This window comes from Sapajus apella, unplaced genomic scaffold, assembly GCF_009761245.1.
Source record: "Sapajus apella isolate SASKATOON/1434 unplaced genomic scaffold, GSC_monkey_1.0 scaffold20, whole genome shotgun sequence".
Classification (NCBI taxonomy): domain Eukaryota; kingdom Metazoa; phylum Chordata; class Mammalia; order Primates; family Cebidae; genus Sapajus; species Sapajus apella.
The window spans coordinates 12,178,870-12,198,398 of NW_022436960.1; the positions used below are offsets into that span (position 1 = coordinate 12,178,870).

The following is a 19,529-nucleotide window of genomic DNA, read 5'->3' on the forward strand; positions in this document are numbered from 1 at the left end:
CCACCTTCCACTTCGGCCTCTCCAGTAGCTGGGACTACATGTGCATGCCCCCATACTCGGCTAATTTTTGTATTTTTAGTAGAGATGTGGTTTCACCATGTTGGCCAGGTTGGTCTCGAACTCCTGACCTCAAATGCTCTGCCTGCCTCAGCCTCCCAAAGTGCTGGGATTACAGGCATGAGTTACCGTGCCTGGCCAGTGAAAGACATTTGTTTAAAAGTGTTTGGAAACTCTGACCCCACACCATGTGACCTCCTTTCTTAAATTGCTATTCTCTTCAGTAGGTTAGGAGGTAGTCCCCATTTGTTGGCCTTAATTCTTCTTTGTTTTTTGAGACGGAGTTTCACTCTTGTTGCCCAGGCTGGAATGCAATGGTGCAATCTCAGCTTACCACAAGCTCCGCCTCCCGGGTTCAAGCGATTCTCCTGCCTCAGCCTTCTCAGTAGCTTCAGGCATGTGCCACCACACCCAGCTAATTTTGTATTTTTGGTAGAGATGGGGTTTCGCCATGTTGGTCTGGCTGATCTCGAACTCCCGACCTCAGGTGATCTGCCTGCTTCGGCCTCCCAAAGCGCTGGGATTACAGACGTGAGCCACCACGCCCGGCCTGGCCTTAATTCTTCTAAAGCTACCTCCTGCATCAGGCAGCCTCCCATCTTCTGTGTTTCATCTTCTCTTATTCTCCTTACACTGCACCCCAAATGCAAAGAGAGCTTGCTGTGTGCCCATAGCAGAACAGACATCTTTTACTTCTATTTAACTCATAAAGATAAATAAGCTAAAGACCTATACGCATTAGATTTTTTTTCCCTATTTTTCTGATCCTTTCAAGAGGAAAAATGTTCTTTTATTCCATGATTTTCCAGTATTCAATCAGCCAATATTTATAGGAGCCTGTTACTTGCTAAGCGTTCATTAACTGTTGCTGTGTTTACAAGGAGGGTCCCTTACTTTCATTCAACAAATACGTATTGAGTGCACCCAGCATGTGCTGGTTGTGGGCCTTATGGGTTATTCAATGATCAACAAGGTAACACAATCCCTGTCCTCATAGAGTATCCAGACTGCCTTCTAAGAAATGACGTCTTTTTGGCAAGAGGACAGGCCTGCAGCAGTGGCCAGGATAAAGCAGGTATCATCCTGAGGCTGGAGGTGGCTCACACAAGCTTGTAGGAGCCAAGTGTGAAATTTTTTAGAAGTTTGTCAGCCAGTCGTTAAATACAGCCATTATCAGAAATTAAATAATATAAACATAATTTAATAAGTTACATTAAAAATAAAGGTAGGGCCGGGCGCGGTGGCTCATGCCTGTAATCCCAGCACTTTGGGAGGCCGAGGCGGGTGGATCACGAGGTCAAGAGATAGAGACCATCCTGGTCAACATGGTGAAACCCCGTCTCTACTAAAAATACAAAAAATGAGCTGGGCATGGTGGTGCGTGCCCGTAATCCCAGCTACTCAGGAGGCTGAGGCAGGAGAATTGCCTGAACCCAGGAGGCGGAGGTTGCGGTGAGCCGAGATCGCGCCATTGCACTCCAGCCTGGGTAACAAGAGCGAAACTCCGTCTCAAAAAAAAAAAATAATAATAAATAAAATAAAGGTAATACACACTCAAAGCTTATCATCTCCCAGTTATTTTATTGTTAATATTTGAGACAGAGTCTCACTCTGTCACCCAGGCTGGAGCGCAGTGGTGCCGTCACAGCTCACTACAGCCTTGACCTCCCAAGCCCAAGCAATCCTCCCACCTCAGCCTCCTGAGGATCTGGGACTTACAGATGCGCACCACCATGCTTGGCTAATTTTTGGTTTTGTTTTAGAGATGAGGTCTCACCATGTTGCCCAGACTGGTCTCGAACTCCTGGGCTCAAGTGATCTTCCTGCCTCAGCCTTCTGAAGTGCTGGGATTATGGGCATGAGCTATGAGCTACAGCACCCAGCCACTTCCTAATAGTTTTCTGATGTTTTACTACCATCTCTGCTCTTGGGGTCCTTTACATCTATATGGTAGAAATGCTACATAATGGTGGCCTGTGGGCATTTCCTAGCTCTGTATTCAGTGCCATCAGGTTGGCAGCTTGACATTGTAGTGGGGAATATTTATATTACGAACATTGGCAAATGCTACTAGGTTTTTTTTTTCTTTTTCTTCCAGAAAGCTGGTTGTTAAACATTTACTAAAACACCACTGGATACATACAAGATAGGAAGAGTCAAATGAGTAATTAACATTTGGAGGAGGAGGCAAAATTAGCTGGGCGTGGTGGTGCATGCCTATAATCCCAGCTACATGGGAGGCTGAAGCAGAAGAATCACTTGAACCCAGGAGGCGGAGGTTACAGTGAGCCAAAGTTCACAACATTGCCCTCCAGCCTAAGCAACAAGAATGAAACTCCGTCTCAAAAAAGAAATAGACCTTGAACGCCAAGCAGAGAGAGACAGGGTGAACGTGAGGAGGGTGGGCAAGATGTCGACAAGACTGCCTGTGAGGACTGTCTGTGTTGAATTGTTTTTGGAGAGAAACATGAGGCTTAAAAAATAGCTTTATTTACCAAGTAAAACACTTGAGGTAGCAATTTAAACAAAAGAAAGAAAAGACAAAAAGAAAAATAGCTTTATTGAGATTTAATTCTCAAACATACACAATTCACCTATTTAAAGTGTATAATTCAATAACGTCTTGCATATTCATGGAGCTTTGCAACTATCACCACCATTTCAAAACATTTTTTTTTTTTTTTTTTTTTTGGAGACAGTGTCTCTCACCCTGTCATCCAAGCTAGAGTGCCTTGAGGCAGTCACAGTTCACTGCAACCTCCGCCTCCGGGCTCAACAGTCCTCTCACCTCCGCTTCCCAAGTAGCTGGGACCTCAAGCGTGTGCCACACCCTCCTAATTTTTGTATTTTTTTTTGTAGAGACAGGGTTTCACCATATTGCCCAGGCTGGTCTTGAACTCTTAGACTCAAGCAATGTGCCTGCCTTGAACTCCTAAAGTGCTGGGATTACAGACGTGAGCCACTGCCCGCAGCCTAAAACTTTTCATCACCCCAAAAGAAACTCCCAGACCCACTGACAGTCACTCCGCATTCACGCCAGCCTTTTTTCTCCAGCCCAAGGCAACACTAATCTATTTTCTGCTTCTATAGATATAAGGCTATTTTTTTTAAGATGACACAGAAATCTGAAATTGTATGAGTCAATCTTGGAGAGTGTTTCATGGGCAGCATGCCCTGTGCCAACCCAGCAATTTCTCCAATTTTCCCAGCGCGAGCTCAGTAAAACTGCCTCTTGATCACAGCTGACCCGCTCCCTCTCAGTGCTGGAGCTTGTTCCCTCCCCTGGGAAGGATCAAGTGGGAAAAGTTCCTACAGGTGAGATGAGTGGTCAGCCTCAGGTTGAAGGTGCAAGCTGAAACCTTGAAGGGTGCAGAAGTCAGAGAAACAAGCCAAGGGCGTGGGCAGGGAAAGATGCTCAGCTGAGCATGGGCCTGTGATCGAGTGTGGACCCAGACATTCTAAGGACAGACAAGCCTCTCTGGAGAACTATGCTGTGGTCAGTCCTCAGGCATTTTCTTTCTTTTTTTTTTTTTGAGATGGAGTCTTGCTCTGTTGCCTGGGCTGGAGGGCAGTGGCGCGATCTCAGCTCACTGCAACCTCCACCTCCCTGGTTCAAGCGATTCTCCTGCCTCAGCCTCCTGCATAGCTGGGACTACAGGTGTGTGCCACCACGCCTGGCTACTTTTTTGTATTTTTAGTAGAAACGGGGTTTCACCATGTTAGCCAGGATAGTTTCGATCTCCTGACCTCATGATCTGCCTGCCTCGGCCTCCCAAAGTGCTGGGATCGCAGATATGAGCCACCACGCCCGGCCTGTCTCCAGGCATTTTCAAGAAAAGTCACAACCCGTATGGCTGTACAAACTGCTCCATCATCACTGACTTGGCCCCAGGAGGAGTCACTAGTGTGAGGGTCTCACTCCCCAGTTTTCAATAATGCAGCTCCTTATTGGTTCTTTTTTTTCCTGAGATGGAGTCTCATTTTGTCACCCAGGCTGGAATGTAGTGGCACAATCTCAGCTCGCTGCAACTGCCACCTCCCAGGTTTAAGCGATTCTCCTGCCTCAGCCTCCCAAGAAACTGGGATTATAGGCATGTGCCACCACACCCAGCTCATTTTTGTTTTTTAGTGGAAACGGGGTTTTGCCACGTTGGCCAGGCTGGTCTTGAACTCCTGACCTCAGGTGATCTGCCCACCTCGGCCTCCCAAAGTCCTGGGATCACAGGCATGAGCCACCATGCCTGGCCTCCCTGCTGGTTCAATTGGCTACTTGTGCAGTATAAAATGAGGGGATGACAAAGACCCCCACCTATCTCAAAACATTCCTACTACCAAATAGCACCTGAAACCCCTGTTGATCGTTTGAGTTATACCATGATCCCCAGAGGCCATGAGTGAAATTCTCGTTACAGGGGATTGGAAGTGGGGGAAGGGCACTAGCACTGTCTCAGGTCAGCAAGACTTTACTTTGGAAAGCAGGGGCTGGAAGCTGCGTGTGGTGGGACATTGAAGATGTGACCTTTGGATTGCGGCAGTGATGGTTCTAGGTGATAAAGATATGGAGGATGTGTTTTGGGGAAAGGTGCACCCAGACAGACAGCTGGGAAGGGAGGGGTGGCCCAATGGAGAGTATCACTGAAGAGATATATAAAGGAGAGCTGCCATTTTTTTCTCCCCGCTATTTGCGGAGTCTTCTTCCACTCCATCTTTCTCTCTTCCCATCCCACACTATAAATAATTGCAAGTCTTTGTTCTTTGCCTTAGGAATAGCTTCTCCAGCTGTTGCCACATTTCTGAACTGAATAAATCATCTCTTTTGAAATCCACAAAAGAAACAGATTGAACTATGGTGTATTCTTTTTAAGAGGCTTGACTCCACTAGGGGAAAAAAGCTCCCTTGCCAAAGAAAGAACATGGAGTGCATGTGATAGCCACTTGCCTTCACGTGTAAAGATGCAGTGACAAGCACCCTTAGTCTTCTTAGCCACTGGCCTTGTGGCAGGAGGCGAGGCAGGCAAGCACAGGGCATGGGCAGAGTGGCAGCCTCTGCCAACCCTGAGAACCAGCCTCCTCCTCCCTCCTGGTACCCCTAGGAATCAGCATATCCCAACCATGACTCCGGGAAGCTCTTCAGGAAGGGGCGGGCTAATTTCTCGGCAGTAGCCACTGTTTTCGTGATATGACAGAAAGTGATTCTAGAAGCCAGGGCCACCGAAGAACGGCATTCGCTCTGCTGCTGAGAGGAAAAGCAAGTGAGCACATGGTCTGCTTTCAGGGCAAATGAACTGGGGGTGGGGGGATTTCTCATGGGTGCTGTCTCATGAGCAGAGGAGATGGCTAGAGCTTTGTGTGGCTAGGAGAGGGGACCGGCCGCTGGAGAGCAGCTGTGGCTTTAGATCACCCGTGTCCAGGGTCAGAGTCAGCAGGTTTCATTCATCACACTGTGTGCTGGGTCCTTTTACAAAGTGTTATGTCCTTTATATAGAAGTCCACGCAGGCTGATAACAGCCCTGTCTCTTGAGATTATGGCTTGAGTTCTGACTCCAGGCCTGAAGACATTCTTTTTTTTTTTTTTTTTTTTGAGACAGAGATTCACTCTTGTGAAACGCAGACGTGGGTGCAATGGCGTGATCTCGGCCCACTGCAACCTCCACTTTCCAGGTTCAAGCGATTCTCTTGCCTTGGCCTCCCAAGTAGCTGGGAATACATCACCACGCTCAGCTAATTTTTGTATTTTTAGTAGAGATGGGGTTTTGCCACGTTGGTCACACCGGTTTCAAACTCCTGACCTCAGGTAATCCTCCTGCCTCGGCCTCCCAAAGTGCTGGGATTATAGGCATGAGCCACCGTGCCCGGCCTGTAGTTGTTCTTTTTGACTTTTGTTGTAAATTGTGGTAAAATGCACATAACATCAAATGACTCATTTTCAAGTGCACAGTTTAGTGGTATTAAGTATCTGCATAGTGTTATGCAGATATCAGCACTATCTAGTTCCAGAGCTTTTCATCACCCCACATGGAAACCCTACACCTGTTAAACAGTCACTCCTCATTCCCTGCCCCCAGTCTCTGCAACCACTGATCTGCCTTCTCCTTCTATGGCTTTGCCTGTTTGGAACATTTCATGTAAATGGAACCATACAAGATGTGACCTTTTGTGACTGACTTAGCATAATGATTTTTTGTTTTTGTTTGTTTTGTTGTTCTGTTGCCCAGACTGGAGTGCAGTGGCTTGATCTCAGCTCACTGTAATCTTCGCCTCCCAGGTTCAAGCAATTCTCATGCCTTAGCCCCTCAAGAAGCTGGAATTATAGGCATGCGCCACCAAACTTGGCTCATGTTTGCATTTTTAGTAGAGGCAGGGTTTTGCCATGTTGGCCAGGCTGGTCTCAAACTCCTGGTCTTAAGCAATCCACCCACCTTGGCCTTCCAAAGTGCTGGTATTACAGGCATGAACCACCATGCCCAGCTAGCATGTTTTGAGGTTCATTCATGTTGTAGCATGGATCAGTCCTTAATTCCTTTTTATAGCTAAATAATATTCCATTTCATGGATCTTCCACATTTTGTTTCCCTGCTGGTGCTGCTTTGCACCTTTACCCAAATGCAAAACTTGGCCGCTTCTTCCATTTCCACAACGACCCCTGCTCACAGTTTCCTCATGGGTATAATGATACTTCACTGTATCCTGTGAGGGTTAAATAGTAATACACAACAGGTAAAGTGACCAAAAGCACCTAGCAACTAGTGCTCAGTAATACATTATTAATTATTATATCATCATTATAGTCATTATGCAATCATTATGATCATATAAATTCCTTCTAACCTCTTGTTTTCTGTTGTATCTATTCATTTGTTTCACAAAATATCTTTTTTTTTTTTTTTTTTTTTTTTGAGACTGACTCACTCTATTGCCCAGGCTGGAGTGCAATGGCATGGTCTCAGCTCACTGCAACCTCTGTCTCCTGGGTTCAAACAATTCTGCCTCAGCCTCCCAAGTAGCTGGGACCACAGGTGCCTATCACCATGCCCATCTAATTTTTGTATTTTTAGTAGAGACAGGATTTCACCATGTTGGTTAGACTGGTCTTGAACTCCTGACCTCAGGTGATCTGCCCGTCTCGGCCTCTCAAAGTGCTGGGATTACAGGCGTGAACCACCTCGCCCAGCCCACAAAATATCTTAAATGCAATCAGGGTTGGATAGCCGCAGAGAGAGATGTCTGGATTAGGTACTTGCAAGGATTATGTTGAGTTGCATACTCCTTTGGTTCTCAATCTGGGGCCATGAAGTCATGATATCTCTATTATACGGTTACAGCAAGGAGTTCATAAACCACATCTGCAGCAAGCATTTTCCAGTACTCATTGGCTACCCCTTCTCTCCCACAGTGTATACAGACACTATTGTTTCTCAAATGTGTGCCACCTCTGTTGAGAATGAATAAAAGATAAGTCATATAAAAGCCTTTTATCATCATGTGTCTTCTCAGTCTAACCAATACTCAAGATACCACTTTTCTCATGGGGAGATCATATTTGAGAAGATTAGAAACCACTAGCACACAGCAACACTAAAAGAAACTAAAACAATTTAACTCAGTATGGAAATCAAATGATGAACAAGAGTTTATTGAACACCTACTACAAGTTTGGTACTGTTTTAAGCACCATGGTGGGGGAGTGTGGATATGAATATGCAGAAGATAGTTTCTGTCCTGCACACTCTGTAGCTGGGAAAAGCAGCTATAGGCCAGTGCAGTAGTCAAGAATGTGTCAGCATAAGATCAAGTGTTGAATTAGTCCTATGGATAATATATGAAATTAACGTGGGCTGAAGTCATCAGGAAAGGCTCCAAGGAAGAGTCTGGCTTGAAGAATAGGCACGTTTTTAAAGGGGTGGGGAGCTCCACATAGGTAGAGACAGGAATGACCGGAATGACCAAGGAATCTTAGAGTACAGATGTTGGCCCGCCTGGAGTCAAAGGTTTGATTTGGAAGACATGATCAATTTCCATGGGTAGTACATCAGAGGACAGAGTCCTAGAGTTGCAAGGATGACTGATAGGCAGCCAGAAGCCATTGAGGTTTTAGAGCAAAGGAGGGTTGAAGGAAGGCCATGTCCCAAAATGCTCAGCCTGGCTGAGGCAGGAGAGCCTGTGTTCAGGGGACTTCGGTATGTTCATTGCAGGCTACTGTCATTGAAGAGACCCCATAAGGGATGGAATAGGAGTCTCTACTCAGACTGATCTCTTACGACAGCACCCGCATGTCTTTGCCCTCTATACCAACCATCTTTTCCCCCAGACATGCACATGTGAATTGTCCAGACAAAGGCTACGGACCTTTGTTCAACTGTCAGAACTTTTTGGATTATTTCCAGGTTCAAGAAAAGGCATATGCCCTCTGAGAATAGACAAATGGATAGGAACTTTTTTTGGCGGGGAGGCTTTCTGAAAGAGGAACTTATGGAGAAGAATGTATTTTATTTGGGGCTTTTCAGTTAAGACCAGAAAACCTGCTAGACAAATTCTAAAAGACTTGTAACACTGGGTGGGGAATTTAACAAGCTGGCTTACTAGATGTCTTCCCACCCTCAGCAGTCCTTAAAGCAATAGCCCTTCAGGGGGAAAGTCCACGCTGGCCACGCCTTCCTCCCTCTCTTGCAGAGGGCAAAGGGCGGAAGACCAAGAGGCTGAGGTGTTTAGAGAAGCCTGGGAAATGGGTGGATTCTCCCTGCAGGGTGCAGCCTCTGAGCTGTAGGGTGGCAGTCACCCTGGAAGATGGAGCCATCCCCACCCTCGCTGTGCACATTTACTGGGACTCTGACAAGGACAGTGGAGAGGGAACAGCTAAGGCGCCACAGGATGTCTTAGGCATCCTCTTCAGTGTCTTCTTCTTCCCATGTGTCCTGGAGAACAAACCGGTGATCAAACAGGGTCAGAGGGGAGCAGATCATGCACCGCGTGGCCACCAGTGGACTTCCTGACATCAACAAGCTCCTGCCAGTGGCTCTTAGTTTGCTAACTAGGACAGGGCTCCCCCAGAGCCATGGCAGGAGGCAGTGTCCCTACCCTTCATGAGCAAACCCTGCCCAACCCTCAGGAACTCCCTGTTGTTTTCAGCCCAGATGAGGAATGATGCTTATGGCCAAAGTAATGCAGGAGGCTGGGAGAAGGTTTTAAACACTCACAGAGGGCTGTGCACAGTGGCTCACACCTGTAATCCAGCTCTTTGGGAGGCTGAGGTGGGTGGATCACCTGAGGTCGGGAGTCGAGACCAACCTGACCAAAACAGTGAAATCTCGTCTCTAGCAAAAACACAAAATTAGTCAGGAGTGGTGGCACATGCCTGTAATCCCAGGTACTTGGAAGGCTGAGGCAGGAGATTCGCTTGAACCCAGGAGGTGGAGGTTGCAGTGAGCTGAGATCACGCCACTGCATTCCAGCCTGGGCAACAAGAGCGACACTCTGCCTCAAAAAGTAAAAATAAAAATAAATAAAAAATAAAAACAGAAGACGTAGCTTGGGGAGCAGTGGCATCTAAAACAAAATAACTGAGCATATGGAGACACTGTCACTGTCATTCAACAGGCTCCCTCGCCACTTTTTCTGGTTGAGGTCCAGGGAGAGTAAGCGGTCCTCACAGAGACCCATGACTGCAATGGGAGCCAGTTTACTTCCTCATCCGTGGGCTTTCCGCTGTAAGAACCGGATGCAATTTTGGACCCAGTCTGGAACAAGACCTTTTCCTCCCTATGACGGTACAATGAAAGTGCGCTCAGGCAGTGAGGAGAGAGGAGGGGCTCCTAGGGCACAGGTTTCTGCAGCCACCAGCCAGATACCTACACAATCAGATGTTTCCTCCTCCTTCAGGGCCCGGCTTGTGCACCTCAATAGAGGTGGACAGAATGACTGTCCCATTATTGTGTCAGTGGGTTGTAAGTAGGATGCATAGAGGTCTTGGCTTGTCTGAGACCATTCCAGGTTATATCTGTTGTCCCACAGTAATTACTAATAATGACTCTTTTTATTCTTTTCTTTTTAAAAATTTTATTTTTAATTTTTGTGGGTACATACATAGTAGATGATTCCTTTCCTTCTCTTTTTTTTTTTTTTTTTTTTTGAGACACTCACATTCTGTTGCTCTGGCTGGAGTGCAGTGGCCTGATCTTGGCTCACCGCAAACTCCGCCTCTAGGGTTTAAGTGATTCTCCTGCCTCAGCCTCCCGAGAAGCTGGGATAACAGGCGCCTGCCACCATGCTTGGCTAATTTTTGTATTTTTAGTAGAGACGAGATTTCACCATGTTGGCCAGGCTAGTCCTGAACTCCTGACCTCAGGTAATCTGCTTGCCTTGGCCTCCCAAAGTGCAAGGGTTACAGACATGAGCAACTGTACCTGGTCACTGTCTGGCCACCCCTTTCATTCTTAAAAGTCTTAGTTTGGACAACAAATTGCTTGGTCACCCTAGTTTATAAGGTGACAGACTTACATAAAGCAGGCAAAGTCGCTTAAGCAAAGAGAGGGTTTTATTGCCAGAACCACGGGAAAGTCAGACACGGTGAGAACCTGAGATTCCCCCAGGGGCCCTCACTGTCTCTCCTGCTTCTTTCTGCTCTGTGGTTCTGGTTGCCTTTTCTCTCTGCACAGTCACCATTTTCTTCCTGACGGAGCAGCCACCTGCTCCTGAGTTGGACATTTGGCAGTTTTCATGATCAGAAGAACCGTGACTTTCTCAGTTGGGAGCCCCCTGAAAACACCCAGGAAGGAACTTACTGTCCCATGGTGGGCAGGAGGGCAAGGTGGTTCCAGAACCTTGCAGCTCTCTAGAGAAGCGTGACGAGAAGAGAGGAAGAGGCAGCTTTTGGAAGGGGCGAGTGGCGTGGAATGGACAATTCCTTCAGTGTCCAGTACAATCAGCATCAAGTATTTATCGAGTGGGCCCTGTGGCGTTGATCTAACCACTTGCTTGTTAAATGTGTACAGGAGCGATGTCATATTCCCCATTAGTCTCCACAGAGAGATGCCATTCATCCTGGGGACAGAGCTGGCCTTGGAATAGGAGGAGAAACTTCTTGCTTCGGAGGGCAGGGTCCCTCAGGAAAGATAGATGCTGCTTTCCAGAATGGATGTGCATTCAGGCTGGCAGCCCCCTGTGGGTGACTCTGGGTGTGTGCACGTGTCTATGTTCCCAGGATCTGAAATGGCTCAGGGCCAACAGACCGAGGCACCTGGAGTTGAAGTCACTGTGGCCTGCAGCAACCCCTGCTTAGGGGGACCTATGGAAAAGGGGCTTCTTCTCCCCTCCCTGACCACAGCCTGCATCTCTGTCTGAGAAGCACTTTCTTCCTTGGACAAGCTCTGCTCCAGGCTCCAAGGTCTCACCAGAGGCACTGCTGACATCAACAGCAATAAAACAGTAGAGAACAAGACACTGAGGGGACTCAATGGCACCTCTGATTTTTTTCTCTCCAATAGGCATAAGCTCTAGAACTATCCTAGTGACTGAATAGAACCCTGTGGTTGTGGAACTTACCATGGAAGACTGAGGTGCTCCAGAAGGAAAGAAAAGTATCCTTATAATAGTGGGGTGGGAGCTCCGAATCACATTCAAACTGCCTATGGCATAACCCCCGGGGAGGTGGAGCAAAACATGAGGCTCTACATCATTATTTATTTCCCTTTTCACATATGTTTTACTGTAAATTCCATGAGGTCAGGGTCCCTGTTTTCTAATTCCTTGGAGCCCTAAAACTGGACAAAGCACTATGTAATTATACTGACTTCTCTGCATTTACTTGCAATTTCCAACAGGGTTCGCTTCTCCCTGGTTTCCAGCTCACTTTCTCTGCCTGGAACACCTTCCTCTGACCCTTTGCCTGCCCAGCTCCTCCTCCTCCTGGGAGACTCCCCTCAGCTGTCACCTCCCCAGGATGCCTGCTCTGACCCCCTGCTGGGCTGGAGGCTCCATCCCTGGGCTGTCTGCTTGTGGCTGGCTATAGAGCTGTCTTCCACATCAGACAGGGGGCTTCTGTAGGGCAACACAATTGGTGACAATTGCTGGCACACAATAGGTGACCAATAATTATTTTTTTGAATGGACAAAGATGATTTGTAAGCAGTGTCTGATTCTAGGCGCAGAGAAGATGAATAAGACATTGGTTGAGTACTTTGAACTTTCTGGGAGCTTACTTTTTTAGTCTGTGGAGACCAGGGAAAAAGCCCAGCTGACATCAATCTTGTGGCAAACTTTTAGACTCTGTTCACTTCTGACTTTCAAAGGTGGGTCCCGTGAACTGCAGCCACCTGCAGGTGCAGCCCTGATTTGGACCCTGGGGTCAGTCCTGACCTTGTTCTGGGGGAATTTAGAGAAGTCTACAGCCTAGGCAACATGGCGAAACCCTGTCTCTACCAAAAATACAAAAGATTAGCCAGGTGTGGTGGTATGCACCTGTGGCTTCAGCTACTTGGGAGGCTGAGGCAGCAGAATGGCTTGAGCCTGGGAGATCGAGTTTGCAGTGAGCTGAGATCGAGCCACTGCACTCTAGCTTGGGTGACAGAGTGAAACCCTGTCTCAAAATTAATGTTCAAATTTAATTTAAAAATAAAACATAAAAAGTATGTATTGAGTGTCTAGCCCTCAAAGCTCACCTGATCTGATGGGGGATCTGAACAGGTACAAAATACGGTCAGCCCTCTCTAGCTGTGGGTTCCACCTCTGTGGAGCCAACCAACCATGGATCAAAAATATTTGGAAAAAAAATGAAAGGCTGTGTCTGTACTGAACATGGACAGGCTTTTTATCTTGTCATTATTCCCTAAACAACACATTATTCCCTATAACAACTGTCTATATAGCATGCACATTGCATTTGGTATTATAAGTAATCCAGAAATGACTTAAAGTATACACGATAATATGCATAGGCCACACACAAATATTACAGCATATTTTGTAAGGCAACAGTCCCCAACCTTTTTGGTACCAGGAACTAGTTTCATAGAAGACAATATTTCCACAGACCAGGCAGGGTCGGGGACAGTTTGGGGATAAATGAAGTGCATTATACTTATTGTGCACTTTATTTCTATTATTATTACATTGAAATATGTAATGAAATAATTATACAACCCACCACAATGTAGAATCAGTGGGAGCTCTGAGCTTGTTTTCCTGTAACTAGACAGTTCCAGTTTGGGGTGATGGGAGACAGGGACAGATCATCAGCCATTAGATTCTCATAAGTAGCCTGCAACCTAGCTCTCTCACATGTGCAGTTCACAGTAGGGTTCATGCTCCTCTGAGAATCTAATGCTGCCACTGGGGCTGACAGAAGGCAGAGCTCAGGTGATGGGAGTGGTTATAAACATATACTGCTTGCTGCTCACCTCCTGTTGTGTGGCCCAGTTCCCAACAGGCCATAAACTTGTATCAGTACCAGTCTGTGGCATAGGGGTTGGGGACTCCTGTTATAAGGGACTTGAGCAGGGCTGGGCACAGTGGCTCATGCCTGTAATCCTGGAACTTTGAGAAGCCAAGGTGGTGGATCACCTGAGGTCAGGAGTTTGAGACCAGCCTAGGCAACATGGTGAAACCTCATCTCTACTAAAAATACAAAATTAGCCAGGCATGGTGGTACACGCCTGTGATCCCAGCTACTTGGGAGGCTGAGGCAGGAGAATCGCTTGAACCTAGGGGTGGAGGTTGTAGTGAGCTGAGATCGCGCCAGAGACTATGCTAAGCAATGAGGACACAGAAAGAACAACAGAGAAATTCCCTACTTTCTGAAGGAGGAAGACCACCAGCAGCAAAGAAGAAAATACATACATGAACAAGATCATTTTGGAGAGTATTCTATGCTATGAAGACATTAAAGCAGAGAATGGAGATGAGATGGGGGTGGGGTGGATAGAGGGAAGCTACTTGGAAGTGACTCCAAGAAGTGACAGCTGAGCTGAACCCAGAATGATGCTTTGGCAATGAGCCATGGATGATCTGGAGGCCCCAAGGTGGAAACACAGCACTTTGGGAGGCTGAGGCAGAGGCAGGCAGATCACGAGGTCAGGAGTTCAAGACTCACTCTTATTTGGATCTTTCTCTCTTTATTCTTTTTTTTTTTTTTTTTGGGGGGGGGTTTTTTTTTGTTCCCCCGCCGGGGAGGGGAGGGAAAAAAAAGGAGGGTTTGTAAAAAAAAAAAAAAAAAAAAAAAAAGGAGAAAACATTATGCTAAGTGAAAATAAGCCAAACACAGAAGGAAGAATATTGTAAGATTCCACTTACATGAAGTCCCTATAACAGGCAAACTCATAGGGACAGAAAGTGGAATACAGGTTATCCGGGGAAGGGAAAAGTAGGAGTGTGATTGTTTAATGGGAACGGAGGATGATGAAATGTTTTGGGCGTAGACAGAGTGAGGGTGACACAACATTGCGAATGTATTTAATGCTACTGAATAGTACATTTGCAAATGGTTAAAATAATAAATATCATGTTATACATATTTACCATAATTTTTTAAAAGCCATAAAAACATTCAGACCTTTTTTTCTCAATCTATTCTAGTACAACAATTTGACATGTGAGCAATTTTTAGCATAAAGCTCTTCATCACAGTGTTGTTTATGATCATAATATATTCTAAAGAACTTAAAAGTTTGTTAGTAAGTGATTTGTTAGGAAATTAGTGTAATCCAAATTATGGACCATCAGGCAGTCATTAGAAATCATGTTTATGAAGATATTTTACTGATGTAAGCAAATGCTGATAATGTCATGTTAAGTCAAAAAGGGCAGGTTATAATATTGTGCTTGGAAAGATTCCCAAGTGTTGGCCGGGCGCAGTGGCTCATGCCTGTAATCCTAGCATTTGGGAGGCCGAGGTGGGTGAATCACCTGAGGTCAGGAGTTCAAGGCCAGCCTGGCCATCATGGTGAAACCCCATCTAAAAAAAAAAAAAAAAAAAAAAAAAAAAGACTCTTCCTGGGACGTTGTGTGAAGGCACTCAGAATGGTCCAGCATTTGACATACCGACGTAGGCTTTCCTACAATACCGCCTCTAACAAAACTAGGCTGTCCCGGACCCCTGGTGATAGAATTGTTTACCTTTATACCAAGAAGGTTGGGAAAGCACCAAAATCAGCATGTGGCGTATGCCCAGGCAGGCTTCGAGGGGTTCGTGCTGTAAGACCTAAAGTTCTTATGAGATTGTCCAAAACAAAGAAACATGTTAGCACACATGGTTCCACGTGTGCCAAACGTGTTCGTGATAGGATCAAGCGTGCTTTCCTTATCGAGGAGCAGAAGATCGTTGTGAAAGCGTTGAAGGCGCAAGCACAGAGTCAGAAAGCTAAATAAAAAATGAAACTTTGAGTAATAAAAATGAAAAAAAAGGAAAGATTCCCAAGTGTGAAAAAATTTTTAAAAACATAAAATAAGGCTGGGTGCAGTGGCTCATGCCTGTAATCCCAGCACTTTGGGAGGCCAAGGCGGGTGGATTGCCTGAGGTCAGGAGTTGGAGACCAGCCTGGCCAACATGGTGAAACCCCATCTCTACAAAAAATACAAAAAAATTAGCTGGGCATGACGGCAGTCACTGTAATCCCAGCTACTCAGGAGGCTGAGGCAAGAGAATCGCTTGAACCTGGGAGGTAGAGGTTGCAGTGAGATCGTGCCATTGCATTCCAGCCTGGGCTACAAGAGCAAGACTTCTTCTCAAAAAAAAGAAAAAAAAAAACCCACAAAATAAGGCCAGGAGCGGTGGCTCACACCTATGATCCCTGCACTGTGGGTGGCCAAGACGGGCAGATCACTTGAGGTCAGGAGTTTGAGACCAGCCTGGCCAACATGGTGAAAACCCGTCTCTACTGAAAATACAAAAATTAGCTGCGCATGGTAGTGCGTGCCCGAAGTTCCAGCTACTCAGGAGGCTGAGGCCGGAGAATCGCTTGAACCCTGGAGGCAAAGGTAGCTGAGATAGTGCCACTGCACTCCATCCTGGGTGACTGAGTGAGGCTCTGTCTCAAATAATATAAAATAAAATAAAAACTAAAAATAAATAAACACAAAATAAAAATATTGGAAGAAAATATTCCAAAATATTACCAAACGTTGTCCCTGGACAGTTAAAGATCATTTATCTCCATTTCTTTCTTAGTTTCCTGGCTCTCAGCTTTCCTCAGAGAAAATGAATTACTTTGAAAACCAAAAACCAAAACCCCAAAACTTCGGTGTGGCATAGTTCTTGCTTATTTGGGGCTACCACATCCTCTAGGGTACAAGACTATGCTCTTTTGTAACAACTGCTACTTTAATCTTAGTTGTTGAAGTCACGCTAGTGTTTTCAAAATGAGGCACATGCTGGTTCACAGAAAGACAGGGAATGAAGGCATGGGAGCGGGGAGGAGGAGAGGACTCAAAAGGAAGAGACCCACTTCGGGGACCTTTCCATTCTTCCTCCCTGCAACCTCCCCATCAAATCTTAGCTTCTAAAACCACAAGTTTTCATTTTCAGGATAAAGGCAGGCCACCAAGTTCCTTGAAAGTAAATGGAGGCCAAGGTTGTTAAATCCAGTTTTTGAGGGAAACTCAATCTAATTTCTCATTAGCATACTGAAGTCGTTTTTATTAACATTGATTCATACTGCCTTTTAAAAATAATGGAAGCAGTTCAAGACCAGTTTGGCCAACATGGCGAAACCCTATCTCTAAAAAAAATATAAAATGTAGCTGGGTATGGTGGCGGGTGCCTGTAATTCCAGCTACTTGGGAGGCTGAGGCAGGAGAATTGCTTGAACTCAGGAGGCGAGGGGGTTGCAGTGAATCAAGATCGAGCCACTGCACTCCAGCCACAGAACAAGACTCCGTCTCAAAATAATGATAACAATAATAGAAACAAAATAGCTTAGTGTTTTAAGACCTGTTGATGTTTATTGTACCAGAAAGGCACTACAAGCAGAGTCTGTTTGTGGGGATAGTTTACTATAAAACAAAAAGTTATTTTAGTTAGTTTATATGATTAGAACTCTTCTCTCCCTCCCTCCTTCCCTCCCTCCTTCCCTCCTTCCCTCCTTCCCTCCTTCTCTCCCTCCCTCCTTCCCTCCCTCCTTCCCTCCTTCTCTCCCTCCCTCCTTCCCTCCTTCCTTCCTTCTCTCCCTCCCTCCTTCCCTCCTTCTCTCCCTCCCTCCTTCCCTCCTTCTCTCCCTCCCTCCTTCCTTTCTTCTCTCCCTCCCTCCCTCCTTCCCTCCTTCCGTCCCTCCTTCTCTCCCTCCCTCCCTCCCTTCTTCCCTCCTTCCCTCCTTCCTTCTTCCCTCCCTCCCTTCTTTTCTCCTCCCTCCCTTCTATTTTCTTCTGCCTCTCTCCTTCCTTCCTCCCTCCCTCCCTTTTTCTTCCTTCTTCTCTGTTTCTTTCATCTCTTTCTCTCTCTCTCTCTCTCTCTCCTTGCTTGCTTTCTTGCTTATCTTGCTCTGACACCCAGGCTGCAGTGGCGTGATCATGGCTCACAGCAACCTCCACCTCCTTGGCTCAAGTGATCCTCACAGCACAGCCTCCTGAGTAGCTGGGACCACAGGCACACACCACCACACCTGGCTAATTTTGTTCATTTTTTGTAGAGACAGGCTCTCACGATGTTGCTCAGGCTGGTCTTAAATTCCTGAGCTCAAGTGATTCTTCCACCTTGGCCTCCCAAAGGACTGGGATTACAAGCATGAGCCACTGTACCTGACCTATTGGAACTTTCTGAAACAAAAATCTGCTCATGGCACTGCCCTGTGTCTAAGCTGTTGGTACTTTCCATTCCTGCAGAGTTGTGCTGGCACCGTGGCCCGGAACACAGGACACTGGGGTGTGGCCTGGGACTCCCTCACTCATGCAGCCCCATTGCTCTGGGACTCTGGGAATTTGCAGTCCCCAGCACTCCTGAGACTGTGTCTTGCTGTTTGTTTTTGCTCTCACTGCCCCTCTGCCTGGAATCCTGGATTCCTACTCCATCCCTCAGCCATGCCCAGTCATCTCTCAACCCTGACCCAAGCATCACCATCCCTGTGGAGTTTCCCAGATCCTCCCTTCCCAGCAGATTTGGGCACTTGCCCTTTTCCACCTTCGCCGGGTCCTAAACAGATTCCTATTGGAACACTCAAGATGCTATTGCACACACAGTGGCCCTTCCGTCTGTGGCTTCTACATCTGCAGACTCAACCAACCTTGGATGGAAAAGATTCAGGAAGAAAAAACAATAAAGAATGCAAATAAAAAACCCATACAGTACAACAATTGCTTACCTAGCATTTGCACGGTATTAGGTATTACAAGCAGCGTGGAGATTATAAAGTTCATAAGACGATGTACACAGGTTACATGCAAATACTACATTTATACATAGCATAAAATGAGCGTCTACAGATGTTACCAACTTGAGTATCCATGGATTTTTGTATCCTTGAGGATCCTGGAATCAAACCCCCACAGACACTGAGGGAGACTGTACTTGTTTCTATGTCTGTCTCCTCTTGCCCAGCTATGAGCTTCTTAAGGGCATGCACTGTTTTCCATCTTTTTTTTTTTTTTTTTTTTGCCGAGTCTCGCTCTGTCCCCCCGGATGGAGTGCAGTGGGTCCCTGCCGCAAAAAAAAAAAAAAAAAAAAAAAAAAAAATGCCTCAGCTTCCCGAGTAGCTTTACAGGCGTGTGCCACCACGCCCAGCTAATTTTTATATTTTCAGTAGAGAAAGGGTTTCACCATGTTGGCCAGGCTGGTCTTGAACTCCTGATCTCAGGTGATCTGCCCACCTTGGCCTCCCAAAGTGTTGGGATTACTGGCGTGAGCCACCTCACCTAGCCTGTTATCCATCTTTATAAACTTTGTAGCACTGGCACACAGAAAGAGTCCAGTAAACATGCTGAATAAATAAGGAAATGAACCACCTGGGCTAAAGCTGATTGCTTCTCAGGTGGGAGCAAACACTGACTTCAGATATTCCAAGACACATTCAGTCAACAGTAAGGAGCAGCCCTTACTCCATTTCCTCTTGTCCATTCCCACAGTCAGCCAGCCCCAAAGTCAAGCCATCCTATTTCTGAGAATCAATGAATTATCTCCAAATTTTGCCACCTACTTCTGTCCCCTAACAAAGTCACCTGCAGGTGATGGAACCTTGCCAGCACTGCACTGTTGAGCTGCATTATTTTAAGTCATGCTGCTGCATGGCCTCAGCTGGCTTATACTGGGCAGTAGATGTTCCCAGTAAGCCTCAGTTCTGGTCAGTTGAATGACATTTGTGGTGTTACCATTCTCCAGTGGTATCCACTGTGTAAACATATTGCTAATGGCCGCAGAATCCTTCATCATAAAAATATGATTTATTTAACTATTCCTCTATTGTTGAGCATTTATGTCATTTTCAAATTGTTTGCTCTTACAAAAATTGCTTCCAGGAACATATTTTTTTTTTTTTTGGAGACGGAGTTTCGCTCTT

General features: G+C 46.2%; 1 non-coding gene and 1 pseudogene across 1 annotated transcript; one reads left to right on the top strand and one right to left on the bottom strand.

Annotated features, from left to right (window-relative positions):
• Window positions 1-8,548: 8,548 nt before the first annotated feature.
• On the bottom strand, window positions 8,549-8,610 carry LOC116558136. The gene has a single exon (XR_004271865.1). It is a non-coding gene; the product is annotated as a U7 small nuclear RNA (small nuclear RNA).
• A 6,433-nt stretch (window positions 8,611-15,043) lies between these two features.
• Window positions 15,044-15,445, top strand: LOC116557885 (annotated as a pseudogene).
• The last annotated feature ends 4,084 nt before the right edge of the window (window positions 15,446-19,529 follow it).